Source organism: Molothrus aeneus, chromosome 3 (genome assembly GCF_037042795.1).
Source record: "Molothrus aeneus isolate 106 chromosome 3, BPBGC_Maene_1.0, whole genome shotgun sequence".
NCBI classification, from domain to species: Eukaryota; Metazoa; Chordata; class Aves; order Passeriformes; family Icteridae; genus Molothrus; species Molothrus aeneus.
In genome coordinates, this window is record NC_089648.1 from 7912331 (window position 1) to 7919065 (window position 6735).

The following is a 6735-nucleotide window of genomic DNA, read 5'->3' on the forward strand; positions in this document are numbered from 1 at the left end:
CTTGCTGAGTTTTTTTTTTCACTTTTATGCCTTTATTTGTTCATTAGAGGTGAACTACATAACCAAAATCATGCCTTTCACTTATCTGGTTAGCACAAAGGGAGATGAGTTCAGGAGTGGGGGCAGAGCCTGGCTGGGGCAGAGCTTGGGCTGAGCCCTGCAGGCTCCAGCACAGCCTGGCCCTGAATCCCTGAGCACCACCAGGAAATCTTTGGCATTTGTGCAATAATTGCATTTTATGTATCTGCTGAAGGACAGCTTCATGGCCATGAAGTCATTGCTCCTCCTCCCTGTCAGCCTGCAACCTTTAGAGCAAATAGGTCAATGAAAAGACCAAATTTACCTTCCATGTCACTCTAAAGGCAAAAGGGTTTGTGATTTGTTTACTGGACCCAAATCATGGAGGTTTCCCTGTATAACTCTCACCTATCAGGATGAAAAACATTGCCCATGTTCAAGCCCTGAGTATTCTCAGCTTCTCTGAAGTCAATACTAGTTTGGGGTTTTTTTAGTCTGAAATGTTCCCAGCCATCAGATGTAATTGTCTTGTAGTTACTACAATCTAGTAATTGTAGCAATTAGTAAATTTAGTAATTGCCCAGCATTTTTTATGCATCTATGAAAAATATTTTAAGCAATAAAGTATAATGTGAATTGCAGGAAATGGCACCTTTTTTTTTTTTCCTGCTGAATAGCTGGAATAGCTGAGGTAGAGATACTGGATAAATTAACAGCAATTACTGACAAGTCAGGGCTCCTTTTTGAGCCCTTTCCAAAGAAAATCCATCCATCTACTTTGTGTTTTTGCATGGATTTTCTCTGGAAAAATGTAACAAAAATGTGGCTATGGATGGGTCATGCAGGGAAACCACTCATTTCCACTATTTCCTATGAAAAGCACACCATCAAAGTAGAATGTGGCAATAGAGATATTTTGATTACAGGATCTGATTCGTTTGGTCTCATTCAAAACTAAAGCTTTGCTTGTGTGAGGACTACAATTTAAGAGGAATTTTCCAAACTCAGGCTAAATATTCCTAGCAAACTACATAGGGGATATCACAAGAAATTGTTATTTTCTTAGTCTAGAAAAGCAATTTAATTCTTGATAGGCTTTTCATCCATAAATCTGAACTCCTGCTTAAGCCCATGGTTAACAATTTCCACATTTTTCAAGTGCAAAAAAAGTTGCAGATGAGAGAACTCTGTCTGTGGACAGCCAGATGGACTCTGGGTGTTTAGTCTGTTTTGCCCGTGGACCAAAATTGATATTGAGCCTGCACAGATCCTGTGTCATGTTCCAAAAGGTCTGTTAAAACAAAAAGTGGAGATGGTAGGGCACCACTGAACAGTAATAGTTGCTGGGGGAAAAAGAAAAATCTGCATCTGCTGCTTCAGTTCTGCCAAATATGCAGTTGGTGCACGTTAGTGATGGTTTTGCTCAAGTGCATTCATTCTTCTAAGGGATTTTATTAAATTATTCCTCTGTTTCTTTTGGTTTTCTCCAGTGACTGAGTGGCCTCGAACTCAGCTGTTGATGTTACATTCAGGTAGAATTTTCTGAAGGGCAAAAATAAAAATCTCTCAAATAATCACCCAGTAAAAAAAATTATATGCATTTTACCTTCTAGCACAAACCTGAGTGACATTTCTACATTTCTGAGGGGCTGACCCCAAAACATGCTGCTAAAATTTCAAGAGAAAAAGAAAGGAAAGGAAACTCTGTGGTTTGAGTTATTTCCTGCCATGAGGCAACATCTTTGTGTGCCACAAACACACAGTTCACCAAAGTTAGCAGAAAACTGTCTTGTGAGCTCCTGACCCTGCCCATGTTTCCAGACTAGAGATGTACAGGTGGTACCATCCCATGGCCAGTGGGGTTGGAGGCTGGAAGGGCAAAAAGGCTCTGGGGAGGTGGTAAAGTGAGAAATATTATTTGTTAGGTGAACGTTGGTGCTGCTGCCCCGTGGGGTGTGCTGGGGGGTCACACCCTGCTGCAGGACAGATGCCACCCTCATCTGCCTCACAGTCTGCTCTGCCCATGGAGAGAGGGAGCAGTAACCAGGAGAGGGGCTGAGGGAGAGGGGACAATCCTCTTTTCCTGTGGCTGGGAGAAAGCATCTTGGGAACAGGAACAAGTCCTGAGCTATGGATGCCAAGGGTCATGCTGGGAGCCCCAAGGGAAACCTACAGCTCCAGGAGGGACTGGCACCACCTCAGCTTCCCCATCTTGCTTAGGCCTCCAGCTCCAAACTGCCCAGCCTAGACAAAGCTCTGGAGAGAACCAGCATCTCCAGAGGATGGAGGCTTCATCCATCCCTCTCAGACTGTGGCTTGACAAGAGGGGCCCTTATTTGCCCAAGAAGAGCCTTTGGGCTCTTCATGCCATGGGATTTGTTCCAGTTCCCTGACTGCTGTGCTGCTGCTGGGCAGTTTTAATCATTTAACTTGAGATCAGGGAGATTAAGAAGGAAAAGAGCCTCATTGCACAAGGAATGGACTCCTGTGGATGCACCTGCAAAGAAATTCCCTTCTGAAAAATCCAGGAGCCTGGGGTAGAATCTTCTGCTGGGAGGTGAGTGTATCTCTCCTATGTCTCTCTCCACCTCCTCCAGAAACTGGTAGGATCCCTCAGTCCAGAGGATGTCCAGGAACTATGTGGACACCTTGTTGTTTAAGGATCCATCTTGCTCCTTTCTAAGTTTTTCTCTAAGTGGGTTTTCAAAGTTTTTCTCTAAGTGGGTTTTTGAAGTTCTTTTCTAAGTGGGTTTTCTCACCTTCCTGTTCTCACCACCACTCTCCTCAGAAGCAATGGCCCCTTAATTATTGCTCTGCAATTTGCAGGTCCATCTCCACATCACCCAGCCTTTATCAGAGCACAGGACCCACCACAGCTGATCTCCCACCACAGCCTCTGCACCCAGAGTTTCATTTAAGAGCAAAGCCAAGGAGCAGGGGGAGGCTGGGGCGTGGTGACTCCTGCCTGGCTGCTGGGGTGCTGCTGCCTGGATAAGTCACAGGCCACCACTGCCAAGCCCCACACAGCATTTTGGGCCTTATCAAGGCTTCTCAGGCTGCTGAGCTGGGAGCAGGCAGGAGTGCTCCAGCAGCTGGGCTGCTCCTGTCAGTGTCTGTCTCCAGAGAATGTAGGCCAAGAAAAGCAGATGGGTTCTCCCACAACCTCTTCAGGGACAGGCATGCATTGTCTGGACAGTTCACTGGCAACAGTGCTGCTCTTCCCTGCTCTGAGCAGCGTCAGGATGTGCAGGGACTGAGAGCCTCAGCAGGAAAATGCTCCAGCAGAGGTGGAGCCTGATCTTGCCCAGAGGTGGCTGCTGGTGCCTGATGATTGCTGGATTTCCATGTGTGTGCCCGGCCAGGTTTCTTGTATCAAGAACCAACAGCTCACAGTGAAACTTCAGAAAAGAAGCTAACAAAACCCCAAACCCTTTCCTAGCCCCTTCCTTATGGAAGGAGCTGAGACACAGGGTAGGATTATTGGGATGTCCTGTGCAGGACCAGGAGCTGGACTCAGTGATCCTGATGGATCCCTTCCAACTCACCTTCTTCCCTGGTTCTGTGACACTTCAGGCTGCTGAGCAGCAGCAGGTCTCTGAGGATTTGGGCAGCACAAACTGTAGGCAGTGTGGCTGCTCCTTGAGGTTTCTGTTGGCTGCTCCTTGAGGTTTCTGTTGTGTCCCTCATTGTCCATCTGGCATCTGCCAGAGGGGGTTAAAGGCAGCGAGCAGCATCTGCCCTGTCCAGCCCCTCTCTGCCATTTCTGCACCAACCCCAAGAGAACTCAGTCCCTTGAGAGGGAGAACAGTGATGCAGGACTTAGGAGTTTTTTCCCAATCATCATCTTTTGATCTAAGCAATTCTGGAAAGCTGCTGGGCAGGCCCCGTGACATACCAAGTAACAAAAAGTCCTAATCTTGACTGGTTTATGTATTTTATACCAAATTTCCTGCAGTGGCATCTGCTGGCAAGGTTAGCAGCTGCAGAGTTTGCAGTGATGTGATGCAGGGTGGGACTGCTGGGTGTTGGTACAGGCCCTAGGGAATGTTCTGCTGACCTATTTAAAATGCCTTATCAGGGACAGTGGAAGCTCTGAGTGAGCAGGCCTGGCCTCACAGCTGACCTTGTTTTGAGATGAAGGTTAGATGAGGCCTGGCTCTGTTCCAGCTGGAATTTCCCTGCAATCCACTTTATGAGTTTGATTCTTTGCTTTAAATATCACGGAACAAAACTGATTCTTATTTACTTTAAGATTTCATTTACTTTATTTACTTTAAGGATTTGCTTTCCTTGAATGAATGTCAGTCCTGGAACATCTCAGGCCAGCTGAGGTCACTTTTCTCTGATGTCTGTCACAAATGAAAAATGGCAGATGTGTTTCCCTAGCCAGGCTGGGTAATTTCAATGCTCTTCACTGGGATACTGTCCAAGGAAGGAATATGTCCCAGGACAGGAGCAATGCAAGGAGGAGGAGGAGGGACTGAAGGGTCCTGAGCCCATCTCCAGCTGTGTGAGAGTTTCCCTGGCACTCATCCAGATGTGTGCAGCCCCTCTGAGGTCACCCTGAGTTGCTGATGTGTGGAAGAGAGAACAGACGTCATGCAAAAAGAATTAAGATTGCTGTGGAAACCCATCAAACACCGTGCAAGCTTAGGGAATTGTCCTTCACCACCAGGGACAGACCTTGTTTCAAGTGCTGCAAGAAGTCACTTTGGAGACAAATATTCAGTGATTTGAACTAAACAGGAAAAACTCTGCTTTACTCACCCCCAAGGCTCCCCAGCAGAAAAGACACGGAGTCGACTGAATCTCACACGTCATGTGAATGAACACAGAGTCTGCTTTCAGAGCAGAAGGGACTCACTGTTCTCCAGGTGATGTAAAAAGATGCACTCAGTTCAGTTAACACACCTCTTCATATGTAAAATCACTGGTAAATGAGAAACAATTGTAATAGAAGCTTTAAATTCTTGTAGCTCATTTCATTGTATAATTCATAGCAGCAGTCTGGTACTGCTGTCTTTGAAGACCCAAATTACATGTTTGGTTTCAAGCTGCATATTTTATCTAAAATGGCATTAAATGTATTTTAAACAACAAGTAATTATTATAGTAGTAAATACATAATTACAAAAAAAGGAGGGGGAAAGCAATCATCTGAAATACATGTTTTTCCCCTGGGAAAATTTTAACTTGGCATAGTAGACCTGCACAGATGCTCTTTGGGTTCGGTGTTTCAGATCTCTGTAGAAGAGATCTACCTATGATTTATAATTATACAGTGAAACACAAAATTAGTGTGAAAAATGCCAATCACTTGGTTTTAAAATTTTAAAAGTTTAATAGTAATAAAATAGCTATAAAAATAGTAATATAATTAGAGTGATAAAAATTTGGACAAATTGGATTAGGACAATATGAGACAATAAAAACAAAGAGTTAAGGACAGTCAGGGTACCTCTTTCTGGGCAAAATAAGCCTGAAAAAGGACCCACGTTAACAGAGGATTAACCCTTAAAAGCAGCAGCCTGTTGCATATTCATACACCTCATACACGATGCATCAATTCCATTCAAACACAGGATTCTGTCTGGTCAGTGTCAGCTTCTTCCTCTGAATCCTAACAGTGTCATCCTGCCCAAGTGAGGTGGGAAGTTGATTTCTCCTGATAATGGGGCAATAAATTCTCTTTCTCTGAAAGATTGAGGTGTCCTGTGGCTGCTGTCTCGCTGCGAGTCCTTTCTTTAGAAAAAAGTATCTTACATAGCATAGTTTCTATTTTAACATTTTGTTATAACCTAAACTATATTTAACACACTACTTAAGAAAATTAATACAGCATTACTTTCTAACACAACACATATAATATTCATTTTAATATTGCGAAAAGCCAATCATAAAATACTCATTTTTCACAATTAGCTAGATGGGCCTACTGCTGTACTGCATAACAATACCATTTACCTTTTTCCTGCAGAGTTTCAAGAGCCATTTCCATGTGTAACTTATCCTCTACAGCAGGAAATGAGAAATGACACAGCAAAGCACTGCTGGACCTTTGTGAAGAAGCCTAATGTGCTCTGAAAAAAAGAAAAAAAAAAAGGTTTTCGTGTCGTGGTGTTGTTTCAGAGCTGCAACAGCACAAACCCAGCACAACTCAGATTATTTTCATAGGGAGCAATTTTTGTCTGAGCAGTGTCAGAGGTTTTCACAGAGACAACTCAACAGGACCGATGCTCCGATACAGCATGCCACACTCTGGGAACACTACCACGGGATCTGTGCGGGAACAGAAGAACAAAAGGCATAAAGCAGCTTAGCGCTGACCTAAATAACCCAATATATTCCTTTTTAAAAACTCTTGCCCTGCCATGTGGGGGGCGAATCCCGGCAGATTACAGAAACGCGCTGTCCTTGGGGAAAGCTGCAGGGCGAGCAGCGGAGCGACAGCAGCGCACGGGAAACCATCGGGGGCGCGGGGACCGGCGCTGCCGTCGGCCACAGCACCAAAAAACTCCGATAAAAACCCCAGCAACACCGCTGGCCGCTTGCCCCGCACCTCCCAGGTGCCACCAGCTTGTCCTGGGGGCCAGGAAATGCCGAGTGGAGCTGGAAGCTTGGCCGGGCGTGGGCGGGCGCTCGGCGCAGCAGCCCCGGCGAGCTCCAGGATTCATTTCCTGCCGAGCGCTCCGTGCCCGGCCCCGGCTGCAAAGCCAG